Raw genomic sequence first — 16,077 nt, 5'->3', positions numbered from 1 at the left:
TGAATGCAAAAAAGTATTTAGGGTCCTCTTCATGAAATTCTTATCTGATAGAAAGAAGCTCCTGGAGTGCCGATAGTGGGTAACATCCACACATTTGTCAAGAATAATGTACCATGGAAATGGTAATTCCTCCTTCCTGCAAAAGCAGGAAAAGCCCTGGAAATCATCTTTCCCCATGTGATCCTGTGTTTAGGGAAGAGAGGAAATGTTAAAAAGTGATAGAGTCAAGATTGCCACAGACATTAAAAGCTTTTCAATAGTACTATCACTGCTACTAGCTGAAGTGTATTGTGCATGTTGTATGTGACAGTCTTTAAGCCATATGACAACCTTGTGAGCTAGGTACTTTTATTTTCCTCATGTAACAGATGAGAAAAATGAAGTTAAATAAATTTAAATAAGGTCTAACAGCTAGGATTTGACCAAGCTCTGTGACTCCATAGTCCTTACATTACTGTAGACTTAGGGGGATTAAATTATGTATCCGCCCAACCCTCTGACCAGGTGAGACAAATGCAACCTGAGAAGCTCAGTGACTTGCTGAAGATTACAAATCATTAGTGGGAAATCCAGCACTAGAAACACAAGTTGTGGGAGTTTTGTCTAGTTCTTCCATGTTACACTTTGACCCTGTGATTAAACCAGGCAATTGTTATATGTTTATCTTTTTTTTTTTTTTTTTACGAAAAACAAGTGCTACCTTTTGTAAGGAGCCTAAAGATGTTTCTGGAGAGATGAGACCTACAAAATAGAAATAATTACAAAATAGGTACAAAGTACCATAAAGTTAGTGTTTAACTGTTCAATCTATTTTTCTTAAATTTTATCTAAATAATCTCTACATCCAATGTGGGGATCAAACTCACTACCCCAAGATCAAGAGTAGCTTTTTCTCCAGCTAGGCACATCCTCAATCTATTTCTTCAAATATTTTTACTTTAATTTTCTTTATTGAAAATTTCTCCTTTTTCCTGTTATAGTTAGTAAAGGAAAACATGAGTCTGTATCTGACAGTTCCAAAGAAGTAGAAATTTAGAATGAAAAATTCTACAACAGTGAAATTGAAAAAAAGCACTAAAGTGAACAAAGACCATAAATATATATATATATATATATATATATATAGTCATAATAAATACTATATATATGGTCTTTATTTCTTAAGATGTACCTCATCTTAACTTTTAAAATTTGTGATAGTAAGCATACTTTTCATATATTTCTTGGCTAATGCTTTCTTTATGCAAAGTATCTTCTTATATACTTTGTCCTGTTTCTATTGAGTTACTCATTTTGTCTTCCAGATTGATGTAAGTTCTTTATATATTAAAATTTTTAGGTCCTTTATGTTTTATGTGTTAAAAATATTTCTCATTATGTTATATATATTAATAGCATTTCTCTTAGTACTTTAAACACTTTTAGTGGCATCTGTTTAAATGATAAAGCTTTTACCAAAACTATAAAAAAATTTAAGAAGAAAAGGCCCTATTTCAGGGTGGGATGAATCAAGACTTTGTGTCACTAAAATGAAGGCTTGTAGCCATATGAAGATGACAACAAAATGAATCTGATCATTTACTCTTGTTGTGACACCTCTGCATGGTGCCAAACACACTCCCCAGCAGAGTGGATTGGTAGGCCTTCCTTGCATGCTGTGAGTCATAACATGAGAGGAAATCAGGTCTTATCCCTGTGCTGAACCATCCAGAGTAAGTCTTTATAGTCTACAGAAATTTCTCATAAGCACTAAGAGCATAAACTCTCTAGAATGAGTTCAGCCTATGAACAAGCTAGGATAAAATATTGTTAACATTTGAAGTTTTTTTCCTATAGACAATTAAGATTATGTTTTTTAAAAGTGTATTTCTATTGCTTTAATGTTTCTAATTGCTCTACTATAATATGTTTCTAGTTAGAATCAGTCCTCTTTTTGAGGCACATGTATATTGCAATTAGATTGTTAAATGGTCATCAAATAAAGCAATGTCTTCATTTATGATATATAAATAGGTTAATGTCACTAGACATCTGGGATGTCTTTTCCAAATATATATGATTAATATTCTCATTTTGTTCAGCACTGCAACTCATGGGTAATTTGCTGTTTTCACTTTATTCCTGAAGCTTCTGCCAACTGCTTGTGCTTGGGTTTCTCGAAACATCTGTGACTATCCACCATTGGTAATCCTCTTGAATACTAGTTGGAATGGTACAGAAATAGGTGCCCATCTTGACCTTTCCTCTTTAGAGCTGCCTCATCTGAAACAGGCTACTTTATTTTTGTTTTTTAGAGAGAGTGAGAAATGAGAGAATAGGGTTGGGGTGGGGGCTGAGGGAGAGAGAGAGAGAGAGAATCTTAAGCAGACTCCATACCCAGCTTGGAACCTGACTCAGGATTTGATCTCTCAACCCTGAGATCATGACCTGAGCTGAAATTAAGAGTCAGATGCTTAACAGACTAAGCCATCCCGGGGCCCCTGAAGCAGGCTACTTTATTTCCCTTAGTCTCAATTTCTTCATTTGAAAAATCAGTAAAAATATCATAGGATTGTCACAACTGTAACTACTACTATCCACATTATCATATCATTATAAGGTATTGATAATGTTGACCAGTGAGTAGACAGCAGTGCTTTAATAACTCATTATAAGGTATTGATAATGTTGACCAGTGAGTAGACAGCAGTGCTTTAATAACTCCCTCCCCTAATAAAGTAAATGATTGTCCCCAGAAACAATCTCAACTTCTTTTTCTTCATCCCAAAGTCTTTTTATTAAATTCCTTACAGGTAGATTGTTTCACATGCCTTGGCATCCCCACAGTCCCTAAGAGATTGCTGTAATTTAACATTTCAGTAATTTTCAGGAGGTTCAACTATTTAGGTTCGATGAATGGTTTCCCTTAGTCTATTATATGGCCATGATTTTTCTTTTTTAAAAAATTTCATTTATTTATTCATGAGACACACACACACATACACACACACACAGAGAGAGAGAGAAAGAGAGAGAGAGAGAGAGATGCAGGCAGAGGGAGAGGCAGGTTCCATGCACGGTGCCTGACATGGGACTCGATCCCAGGTCTCCAGGACCACGACCTGGGCCAAAGGCAGCGCTAAACTGCTGAGCCACCTGGGCTGTAGGGCCATGATTTTTAATGCAGGGACATTTGGCAATGTCTGGACAAAATTTTGCCTTTCACAAACGGATAGTGTTACTGGCAGCTAGTTGATATAGGTTTGGGGTGCTATTACACATCCTCAAATACATAAGACATACAAACAAGAAAGAATGATCTGGCCCAGAATGATATTACCAAGGTTGAGAGACCCTGGTAAGGTAGAAAATATGGCTTTTAGTTCTTGTCCTAAGTCAGTTGTTCACTTGCTTTGTGACCCTGGGGAAGTTGCTTGACTTCTCTGCACTTTCAAAAGTTCTGTCTGACATAAAATGTTACAGGAGTCAGACCCAGTGAGAGAGATGAAAGCAGGGATTCTTGTCATAGTAAGATCCAGGGATCCTCAGATCTTAATAAAACTTAGAGATCTAGCTAATTTTTGGAAACACAAAGTCCTGATCAAAACTGTGCTTACAGGAGAAGAAAAACAAATGTGCCTATTTGTGGCCACTCTAAACATGTTAGCCTTTACCTCTCAAGGAGACAGAGAGCTTTAAGAGAAACCAAAGCATGCCAAAGTGCTCACAGAAAAGATGTCAATTCCATTCATTTCCCAAGCTCAGTGAGTATCCACAAAATTGAATGTTTGCTTAATTGATTTCATGGAATCACAAAGGCTTACTTTTACCAAGATTGTTATAATGAGGCTAGAGCCTCCAAAAGAGATTGTAAGCCATCCAGAGAATCAAGGCACAGCACAGTGGGTGGGCATGCATGTGTGTGCCCGCCACAACCCACTGGCCCCTCTTCAAGCCCTGCCCCGGAGTTGGCCATGAGCCAGATGAGGCTCTTGGAATACACCGATTGTGGTGGATTGAAGCCAAGAATCCAGTCCTGGGGGCTCTAAGCACAAGCATGCCTCTCATTCGCTGTAACAGACTCAGAACCTGGCATAGTGTAGTGCTTAATAAAGAATTATTGAATGAATTCGCAGAAACCCTGAAAGAAAATACTCCTGAGTGGGTCTAGTAACATTTGACTCTGATCCCTAAGGGGAACGCTCTGGGCAAAGATCAAGGTAGTCTCCTCCCACAGGGGAATGGGGCATGTGGAGGACTTTGAGCTGCATTACTCATGCCCATTGTAGGAATATTCCTGAAGGACAATGCTTTCTGCAAGAAGCGAGGCCGAAGGTTTCACGTAAAGGGGGTAACAAAATCCAGTAAATTCCATTTCTCAAATTAGCAGAAATTCTGATGGAAAGCCCTAATAGAATAAATAGGGGTTACAAACCAGAGCAAAGTATAACCAAACTCAATTGGAGGAAATAACCAGTCATGAGAATCAGTGATTTTTCTTGTCCAAGTGTGTGTGAATAATACTTATTAAATGCTTACCATATCCCACACACTGAATTAAGTGCTTTTCACACATTTTGTTTTATACTCACAACAACCTAATAAATAGATCCTATTGTTATCCCCATTCTATTGATGAAAAAAATCAAGACTCAGGCTAAATGATTTCCTCAAGGTCATAGAACTAATAGTAAGTAGTTGGTCAGTGTGAGTTCAGAGCCTGCTGCATTCATAACCACTGTGCAATGTTGCTGCTCTACTCTTCAGGGAGTGTTTATGCAGGACTGTCTGTCCATTTGTTTCTCTAGGTATTGTAAAATCTATCTCTAGATTGCAAATGACCAGCGGGAATGTCCCTCGATCTCACAGTTATGGTCGTTTTGTTGTATGTTATATTTACAGCAAAGATGCTCTTGTGGGCATTGTTAATTAAATTAAACAGTCTCCTCTGTGTGAGGCCCCAGACAAATGATTCTCTGGTTTTAATACTAGGGATAATTGTGTTCTTCCTAATGCCTCTGGTTTGTTTTCCTCTTTTGCACATCAAATTATATAAATATTCATACCTCCTTATTTGTTTTGGCTGCCAAGAATGTATGGCCACTCACCTGAAAATTTATTGAACTTTACACTTCAGGTAAGTACCTCAGGCTGAGTCAGAGATTTGCCAAGCAATGTTTTCCGTTTGAGAGGATGCTCGAAGGAATACCCTGCTCTCCTGTTGTTTCCACCTCCTGTTAATGCGAAAGTCATGGAAATCCTGCAGTGGAAGGAGGTAGAGAGCAGTTAAAAGGTTCCAAGCCCTGAACGAGGGCAGGGCTCCACACATATTCTGTATCTTCAAGGAGTTCATAGCTTGGTGAGGAAGCATACAAATTTCTTTTTCTTTTTTTTTTTTTTTTACGAATTTCATTTTTTTTAAAAAAAATATTGTGTTCAAGTTATGATGGGAGTACAGTTACATACTTGGGCAAAGGAAATGAACATCTTAATACAGGAGTTAACAAGTGGACAGGATGTTGAAGCACAAGGAAACATTTATTGAACACTGCATGTGGTGTTACCATTTAGATTATAGGATAAGTCTCTTGAATCCTCATCACAAGTCCAGAAGACTGCTATGCTTTCCCCCATTTTTCGGGTAGATGAGAGCAAGACTCTGGAAATCGATTCTTCATTTGGGCCCTCACAGCTGCGAAGCTTTGAGGCTGAGACTTCAACCTAGCTCAGTCTTCAGACATGCTCTATCCTTCATGCATTAGGGCTCTACAGGTGTAAGGAGGCCTTCAAAGTAAGAATGGGTGCTTTGTGTTTGGCTTTGGGGAGTAGAGAAGCACATTCCTCCCAGGAATACCTGGTCTAATATTTGTGTCCTTTGTGCAGGCAGAGGAAAGGGCCCCATGATTTCTCAGGCTGTTTTCAAGCTCGTGTACTGGTCACACTTTCCCAGGGAAGGGAATATCTCACTTCTAACTTGAGAGAAGTGTTCCTTTTGGCTAAAGTGTTTCTCTAGCTGTGTACTGAAGATTTTAGTTGAGGCCACATTTAAGGTCAGTGAGGGAGGGGATCAGGTTAGCCTTGATCTTGCTGTATATATGGCAGTGCCTGGCCCACAGAAGGAAGTAACATTAAGTATCCACTAGGTGAACACATGAATCATTAAAAAATTCTGAGTTAATGTTAATGCATTAGATTTGATAGTTTCTATGTACCCCAAATAGCATGAAAATTTCAGGTATTCATTAAATGTTTGCATTAAAAAATCCATTTAAGGCGGTAATCCTTACTCCAATCCCCCCCGGCCCCCACCCCAGACTAAACAAAATTTTTCCTGGGATTGTTACAACATTGTATTCCTATCAGAGCACCAATGAGGCTTCCTGTAATTGCTGCTCAGCTGGCTATCGCTCCCACTCCTCTGGAAACATCCTAAAGCAAGCAGCCTACAGGCAGAGGCAATGGATCCCTCCTCACCTTCGTATTCATAGTATGCAGCCAAAAGCTGGCATAAAATAGGGTTGGTGGGCTAACAGAAGAAAGAACAAATTTATCAATTAATTAAATATTTTAGCTGCTCTTAATTATCATGTCAGATGATTTACAAGTTTTTTAGGGGAGTCACAATCCAGAGGAAAGCTAGGAAAATACTTTGCCGTGTTCTCAAAGCAAATTAGTATATTATAAGCTGTCTTCTCCTTACATGTACACACATACACCAAAAGAAAGGAAAAAAATCACAAAAGTTCTGAAGCGGCACATTAAGAGCAGTATGAGGGCCTTCAAAAGCAATGTAAAACAGAATAGGTTGGTTTTCATCATTGGACCTCCGGGGCCTCCCTGATAGTCTCTCATTGTAGTAGTTTCTTCTGAGTTGCTGAAGTCTGAATATCAGATGTCTCACTCTAAAGGTTTTCTATCATGTTTTTTAAATAAATCATGCATTCAAGTATCTTATGCTTTCTCGCCTTATTTTACTTTTTCTATCATAATACGTATTTCATGATAAAGCTTTTCCCCTACAGTTTGCAGATGGAAGTTGTAAGTGATGGATGTTTCTCTTCCTAGTCACTAAACATTTTGAAAGTGATTTGAAATACCAAGATCTTGTCCTACCTATTTCAATTCTTAGCACATTTTAGTGGCAGCAATGTATTATTTACTATTATTCAGGGCACTGCGTGTCTGTTGCCTTATAAATCTGTTTAAGATTAACTGAATATGAGTGATTTATAAATGACTGTATCTAAAGTCATATCCAGAGTAATAAACATCTGCATAGATTTACAGTTTAAGGAATGCTGTCCTATCAGCACGTCCTCACAACAGCTGTATAAAGTTGCAATGACCTTTGATTCATTTCATAGATTAGGAAACCAATACCCAAAGTGGTTTGCCCAAATTCAAGTAGTTAGCTTAGGTCTTTTGTCTACATATTATTCCCTACATTATCCCATCTGGGCAAAATTTAGAACCAGGCAATCCTGAGCCAGGGGAAATGGATTCTCATCCTAACAGTCTCATCCTGGAAACATGGTAGATTTAAGGAGATCTTCTGATACCTCCCTACAGTCACTTGGCTCTGTGCTTTTGGGTAACCTGTTTCTCTTGCCTGCAAAGCCTGTTCCCACTTCCTTTTTTAAATTAAATTTTATTTTTTAAAAAGATTTTATTTATTCATGAGAGACAGAGAGAGAGGCAGAGACACAGGCAGAGGGAGAAGCAGACTCCTCACAGGGACCCCCGATGTGGGACTCGATCCCGAAACCCCAGGATCATGCCCTGAGCCAAAGACCGACATCAACTGCTGAGCCACTCAGGCGTCCCAAATTTTATTTTTTAAAAGAATTTATTTATCTGACAAAGAGAGAGAGTCCCCCTGTGCATGAGCAGGGGGACCAGCAAACTCCCTGCTGAGCAGAGAACCCCTAGGATCATGACCTGAACTGCAGGCAGATGCTTAATTGACTGAACCACACAAGCACCTCAAGCCTGTTCCCACTTCCAACCTGAGAAACCCTACACATCTTTGTTTTCAGACACCACCTTTTCTGTGACGCCTATCTGCCCTCTTGAACAAAGTTAGTGGCTTCCTTTGTGTCACATGTGTTCCTTGTATATCTTTCCCATTACTGGATTTATCATACTGCAAAACCTAGTGAGATTCCTGCTTCCCTGGGTCTGCTTGAGGCAGCTAGAGGGCAGAAAGCATGTCTTATCCAGTAGGTGGTCAGTAAATCCCAACTTAAGTTCAACAATTGATAGAGTTCTTAGCTTTAAAACCATGTTTGATGCACAACCGGGTGATATTTCTTTCCCTTTTGCTTTTTTTTCTAAAATCTATACTCCTATCCAGGTAAACAACTAGTTTCATTATAGTGTTTCAAAGCTAGGAAGCTGGGATCCCTGGGTGGCGCAGCGGTTTGGCGCCTGCCTTTGGCCCAGGGCGCGATCCTGGAGACCCGGGATCGAATCCCACGTCGGGCTTCCGGTGCATGGAGCCTGCTTCTCCCTCTGCCTGTGTCTCTGCCTCTCTCTCTCTCTGTGTGACTATCATGAATAAATAAATAAAATCTTTAAAAAAAAAAAAAAAGCTAGGAAGCTGAAGTATTATGTACATTATTTCTCTATGTAATATATAAAGCTTGAGGCTGTTGGAATGCAGGAAGCTATCCAGAGATGTCGTGAACTCAAACCTGATTTCACCCTAGCTTGGTTCCTCAAGACTCACAAAACAAGGTTGAAGGGAAAGGTGTTTCCAATGAGGGTAATGCTCTTCACTTGTGCAGAAAAATACCTCCTTCAGAATATCCCAGCTCAAAGAGGTAGGACTTGGTGTTTTAATTTTTAAAACAGTTGTGTGAGGCAGCATGGTATCTTCCTCCTTCACAACTTGTGAAAGTCCGTTCAAGCAAGACAGACAGATAATGGCTTGCCTAAGTTCATTATAATGGGAGATGTGAGCTTTACAAAGAGTTCTGATTTCAAAATGGATATGCTTTGTGCTCTACCACCTGGCCTTTGCTCCCCTACATGACCAGCAGTGACATAAATAAAAATGCCTTTCTCATCTCAGCCATTCATTCAGATCCCCCAACCCTGCCCTTACTCTCGGCTTTGCTGTGAGAAGAGAATGCTTAACCCTTTTCTCTAACAGGACATTTGGTTGAGAACAAAAGTGGCACTTTGTCCTTGGCAGATTTCTTTTGATAAAATTTATTGAAGTTCTCTGGTGTGGTCTTATATTCCCACCCTCTTGATCTCATTTGGTTTTTCTTGATCTCATTTAATTTTCTTTACTAATGTGAGTGAAGCTCCTGCTGGTTTTTATAAATGTAGTTTTTTCATTGGACATGATTTTGGGATGACTTTTATGTTTGATAGTTTTCTCAGATGCAGCGCTGGGACCTATATACACTTCATATTTGCATACGTACTTTTTTGTTGGCTGAAGAATCATCAAGTGAAGAGACCCTACACTCTGGAAGTTTTCCATGCTGATTTTCAGAGGCAATCTCAATGTCTTTTAGATCCCTGAAGATTTTCATCAATTAAAAAAAAAAAAAGCTATGGGGCGCCTGGGTGGCTCTGTCAGTTAAATGTCTGACTCTTGATTTCAGCTCAGGTCATGATCTCAGGGTCCTAAGATTGAGCCCTGAATCAGGCTCCATGCTCAGCAGGGAGCCTGCTTCTCCCTCTCCTTCTGCCTGTCTTCCCCCTCACTCTCCCTCTGTCTAAAAAGATAAAAATATATAGATAAATTAACAAATAGTTTTGAGGGAAACTGCTCATAATATAGATGTTAAGGCCCCACTGATAGTTCAATGTCGGGAACTTTTGAGAATGGAAGATATTATGAGGGCCAAATAGTACCCTTCACCTCACATTTTACATAAGAGAATATTTGGTAGAATTCAAATGCAAGTCTCAGGAAGCATATGGTTAGGATCTAAATAAACTCTTGAGAATAGACCCAGATCTGAAATCCAGTGCTATTGTTACCTGTTTGTAGTAGTGGCCATATGCTTTGATACATGCGTTAAAATTGTTAGAACCATATACCAAAATATTTGGAAAGTTTTTGGTCATTATTTCTTCAACTGTTTTTTTTTTTTTTTTTTTTTTTTTTCAGAACCGAACTGTTCCCCATTGCTTTCTGGGACTCTGACAACACAAGTATTAAGCTTGTTTCTTTTTTTTTTATTGTCCTACAGATTTCTAAAAAAAAAATCTTTTTTAAAAAAGAATTTTAGGGCAGCCCTGGTGGCGCAGCGGTTCAGCGCCTCTTGCAGCCTGGGGTGTGATCCTGGAGACCTGGGATCGAGTCCCACGTGAGGCTTCCTGTATGGAGCCTGCTTCTCCCTCTGCCTGTGTCTCTGCCTCTTTCTCTCTGTGACTCTAAATAAATAAAATCTTAAAAAAAAAAAGATTTTTAAATTTTTCTAAAATTTTTTTTTCTAAAAAAATCTCTTTTCTCTCTATTCTTCAAACTGGATAATTTCTATTTACATATCTTCAAGTTTTCTGACTCTTTTTTCTATTTTCCTCTATTCATCTCCATCTCACTGTTGAGTCCAACTGGTGATTTTTTAAACTTTCTAACAGTTACTTGTATTGTTTAGCTGTAAGATATCTGTTTGGTTCTTCCTAAATCTTCTGATTCTTTGCTGAGACTTTCTATATTTTCATTTGTTTCCAGAGTGTTCATGATTGCTTGTTGAAACATTTTATAATAGCTGCCTTAAAGATGTGGTCAGATAATTCTGACACCTCTGTCATCTTGGCTTTGGTAACTGTTGGACTATCTTTTCCAATGTGAGTTGAGATTTTCCTTTTTCATATGCTGCCTAATTTTGGATTGTCCTATTTAAACACTATGGAGAATGTTGGTACTCTGTTTCTGGCTGCAAGTTAATCCTGCCTTCTGTGGGATTGTCTTGTCTGGGGTTCCAATGTCAGTCGAGCTTTCAAAACCTTTGCTTCTAACTGTCCTGTCTGTGCTCTATCTAGTGACCAGTCAGTGTCCTGGGCAGCGATGTACCTTGGCTCAGTTCTCACAGATTTTGGTTTGCTGGTGAGAATCTGATCCACACCCATATAACTGGGAGTTTAGCCTAGGAGTTGATATACAATTTCTGTGGGATCACTTTCCCGAGCTCTTCTTTATCTTTAGTTTCTTTGGCAGTTTCCAGTTCCCTATGGCTCACCTTTTTGGAACACCACCCAGAAAATGTATTTTAGTTATCCTACTTTGCTACAGGACCACGACTAGGGTAAAACGAGTGAGGCACATGCCATAGGTGCAAAATGTAAGGGGTGCCAAAAAAATCATAACCAAGATAAATAACATTTTAATGCATGATTAAAAAATCAAAATTAATATGAAACCCCATCATATTACAATTTTAAATGAAGACAGGATCTGGCTCTGTACTGTATGACCCTGCCTCCCTCATCTTACCCTAATTCTAGTCCTGTCCCATTGTATAGTTCCACAACTGTGCCCAATCTGGTGCCTAATGGCAGAAAGATGGGGGGACTGGCAGTGTGGCTATGGTGCTACATTGATTCTGATCTTCTTCCTCCACCTGTCTGCCACTATTCATTTTTCAGAGTCCTGAAGCAGCTGCTCTACACATTCTGTGCAGACTTCACCATTGTGCTTAGTGGCAGTGACAGGATAGAGAACGTTTCTTACTCCATCTTTACGAGAACTAGAACCAGAGAAGAATATTCCAAAATTGCTGTAAGGAGCTAGAGGAGAGGCAAGAGCTGGGCAATGGGAGTCATTTCTAGGGAGAAACAGTAAAAATTTCATTAAGTAGTTCTGTCATGCTAGACTTCCTAGTAAATATCTGTGTCCTTGAAAATAAAATTAACTTGATCCTGGTTTTAAGCAAAGTGGGTCAAGTTCAGGGCTGCCATGCCTTCAGCTCTCCGTACATCTGCCTTGAAAAAGTCTGGAAAACCTACTCAAGCATCCTGTTTGCAGTCCTTTGTTTGGGACTCCTTCATGTTTGCCCTCTGGGGGCCCAGGATGGTTTTGTGTATCGAACATGGCCAGCTTTGGGTCAGAAGATGGTAAAAAGCAGTGCAGAATATGTCTAAATATTGTTTGATCACTGAATTTGGAGAATTAGAGCTGTGTACAAACGCTGTTGACCTGCTTTTTAACTTCATAGCTTCTGGCCATTTTGTATTCATCGCAGTAAAAAAAAAAGAAAAATGTTTAACCTATATCTTGGCTTAGAGAGTGGATTTCTGTAGAGCTCTGGAAAACCCTGAAACATCCCTCATGCATTTTCCTCCCTATCTCCTTTCCTGTCTCCATCCTGCTATTTCTCCTTTCTCCCTTAATTTCCTTCCTTTCTGGAAATGTTGAGTTAGCGCCTTCTTTGTGCCCATCACTTTCGTAGGCACTGTAGACTATATAAAAGTGGATGAGGTAAATACCGATCTAGCTAAAGGCACTGTCCTCTATTTGGGTAAACAGGCATGATCATGTGAAGGGTTGAAACAATCCGGGGACAATATTGGTGTAACGATGTCTCAGAGAGATGGTCCTTTTAGCTGATTTCTGATATCTTTGGAGTCCAGTCAGTCAGTGTCTTTTAGAGCTGTTACTTTGCACAAGCTGCTGCTTTTCTGAAAAAGAAAAGAGAAAAAAAGAAATTCCCTTGTTGCTCACTCTGTGTGTATGTGTGTCTGTATGTATCTGTGTGTGTGTGTGTGTGTGTGTCTGTGTGGGTATGGTGGGAGATCTTAACTTAAAAATGCATGTTACATATGTTTCTTTTTCAAAAAAGATTTTATTTACTTATTCATGAGATACACAGAGAGAGAGGCAGAGACACAGGCAGAGGGAGAAGCAGGCTCCATGCAGGGAGCCTGACATGGGACTCAATCCCAGGACCCCGGGATCACACCCTGAGCCAAAGGCAGACACTCAACCCCTGAGCCCCCCAGACGTCCCTGTTATGTATGTTTCAAGTGCTTGTTGCTACCCCAAAGCTATTGTTTTATACATTTGAATTTTCTTATATTGCCCTCTGTGGGCACATTTCTGTTCGTAGCTTCTGAGCCATGTCAGGTGGTCATTGTTCATTCTGTATTAAGCCCCGAGCCCTGGGTCAGATGTTGTCAGTGCTACCAGAGAAGGCCACCTGAGTGTCTTATTTTACTGTGCTGTTATTCATTCTAGGCAAAACAGCCCCATGAGGTCTTGGCTGTCTCTGGTTTTCTGTCTTGTGAGGACCCTGTAAGCAGCCAGCACCCCCTCAGGTCTGCAAACCTAGACAGCTTCTGTCTACCCCCAGTAATGAGGGCAAGAGGGCTAACATGGTCTCCCTCTTAAACTCATCTATTTTCCCTCATGCACTCTCTGGCCTCCCTGGGCACCGTGCCTGGGGATTAACCTCCTGTTCTATCATTCAGGAGGGAAGGGTGCCCAAGATGCCTTTGGTATGACTGCCTTGGGGTGCTCTGGGGAGATCTGGAGGCTGAGTGTCTGTGAGAATAATGAGTCTAGGAAGAGAGCCCTTAGGAATTACCTCAGGATACTGACAGGCTTCTCCTATCCCAGTTTCTTGCTGCATCCCAGGGAAGCAATTAGCACTGGGTGGGTGGTGGAGCAAGGCTGTACGCAGGAACTGGCTGCTCCATGTAGCAAGGAGAGCCACAAGGGCTGCCTCCTGTGCAGAGACAGCCCTGTACGGGAGAATCTGTTGCCTGGAGGGAAGCTGGCCTGTATTTTTCCTGGGAAGCCTGTGACCTCAATTTGATAGAAATAATTTGCTTTTTTTCCCCTCTCTCTTGAGAAGAGACAGATATCGAACATGGATGTGATGAAAAGTCTTTTAAACTTTTAGAACCTGGACTGGCTTTTCAATTTGAAGGGCTCTCTCATATGTCTCCCTAAACCCACACTCCCTTTCCTGAGTTACGGGTTTTGGTGGAATTAGGTTCCAGGATCAGGGTCTCCATCTTAATAAGGCAGGAATAAAAGTCCCTGCTACCTGATAGTAACAGTTCCAGCAAGATCAGGGAGGGACAGAGTTGTCAGGTGTCAAGCGAAGGTTGAACTCAGGCATCGTGGAGCCAGTCAGCCTTATACACCCCAGCCCCCAAAGGAAAGCAGCAGTTGTGGAAGTCTCAGCAGGAGAAACAATATTCAGAAAATACATTTATCTTTTTTTCCTTATTTAGGTGCTGCTTCTGTTGTTGGAACAGAATCTCAGAAATATTTCATTTGTAGATTTTTTTCAATAGCTAAATTTTTTAAAATTTCATGGGACAAACATGTGCCACCAAGCAATATTATTACGAACATCATCAATAACCAGTTAATTCATTCAATTAATCATTCATTTACCAAATCTTAGTTGAGCTAATCATATTCTATGTACCAAGCTTTAGGCATTGAATTAGGAGAGGTTCACTCCTTACATTCAAGGCACTCTGAATCCTTTGGGTAAAATGTACAATTTTAATCTGATATGATCTGTGTTGTGACAGAGGCATTATTCAATGATACAAGAATATAAATGAGAGACAAGAAACCAGATGACAGGAGGCAAGGTCATTCTAGGGAAGGAGAAGAGTATGTATAAGTAAGGGAATGGAGATATCCACATGCAAATGATGTGTTCAGTTCATTACTGTGTAGGAGGAGGACAGTAAGTGGGACTGGAAAGGCAGATGAGGACAGAGCTTTAAAAACTGTGCCATAGTAGCAGCACCTGGGTGGCCCAGTCAGTTTGGCAACTGGCTTGGTTTCAGCTCAGGTCATGATCTCAGGGTTATCAGATTGGGCCCTGCATCTGCCTCCAGGCTCAGGACAGAGTCTCCTTGGGATTCTCTCCCTCTCCTTCTCTCTCCCCTCTGCCCCCCACAACCCCACCCCACCCCACCACTTGCACATGCTCTATCTCCCTCTCAAAAACTAACTAAATAAAATTTTTAAAAAACCATGCCATATGAGGGAGTGTGGACTTTATTCTGAAGCTGCCATTTATATAAGAATTTTAAGCAGATGTCGATGGTATGATCTACTTCACCAGCTTAGGGTGCAGGTAAGTTTACGACAAAAACAAAAAAATATCCATAGGAACGTTGTCAGAGTACATACCAATGGCTTCTGTGAAGGGACATATGTCAATGGGAATGAAGCAAGCCTCAATGGGAACCTCAACTGTGTCTTCTATATTCATTAATATGTTTAAACAAAATTTCTAAAGCAAGTTGACATAGCATTAGATATGAAAAAATTGGTTATGGGTAATGATTTGACAATAAAATAACTTTTAAAAATAGTAAGATATTTTAACATTCAAATTCCCTGGAGTCTCCTTTTGTGAACTTGGTAAGTGTTCTAGGCTGAACTGTGCCCTCCTTCCCCTACAAATTTATGTGCTGAAGTCCTAATGCTCAGTACCTCAGTAGAGGAAATTTATTTGGAAATAGAGTCTTTAAAGAGGTGCCTGAGTTAAAATAAGGTCATTTGGGTGGACCCTGATCCCATGTGAGTGGTGTCTTTATGGACAGAAGACACAGATGCACATGGGAGAAGACCATGAGAAGACACAGGGAGAAGACAGCCACTTACAAACCAAGGAGAGAAGCCTCAGAAGAAACCAATCCTGCTGAGATCCCGATTTCAGACTTCTGGCCTCCAGAACTGTGAGGATGCGAGCTTGGGCTGTCGAAGTCACCCAGTCTGTGGCACTTTGTTATGGCAGCACTAGCAAACTAACACCACAAGGATTTTAAAGTATCTCTCCTAAGGCTTCTTCGATCATAAATAATTGTCTTAGAACTCCTGGAGAGTGATTCAGCCCAGAGTCCTGCTTCTAGGCTGAAAGAAAACTCAAGAATTAGACATGGCCACAGGCAGATGCTAGTTTTTGACTGTTTTTTTTTTTTTTTTTTTTTTCTGCCAAATGGTGTAGTTGAGGCCTCATGCTGCCCTATGGCATATTTCCTGATAAATGCAAGAAAGACATCATTACTGGTATGGATCTTACTCCCATGAGCATTCTCTTCATTCACGGGTGCTCAAAAGGATGTACAAAGTTCAAGTTCTTTAGTTTAATTATGAAAGTC

This window comes from Nyctereutes procyonoides, unplaced genomic scaffold (genome assembly GCF_905146905.1).
Source record: "Nyctereutes procyonoides isolate TBG_1078 unplaced genomic scaffold, NYPRO_anot_genome, whole genome shotgun sequence".
Taxonomy (NCBI): Eukaryota; Metazoa; Chordata; class Mammalia; order Carnivora; family Canidae; genus Nyctereutes; species Nyctereutes procyonoides.
Note: the sequence above shows the minus strand (reverse complement) of the source record.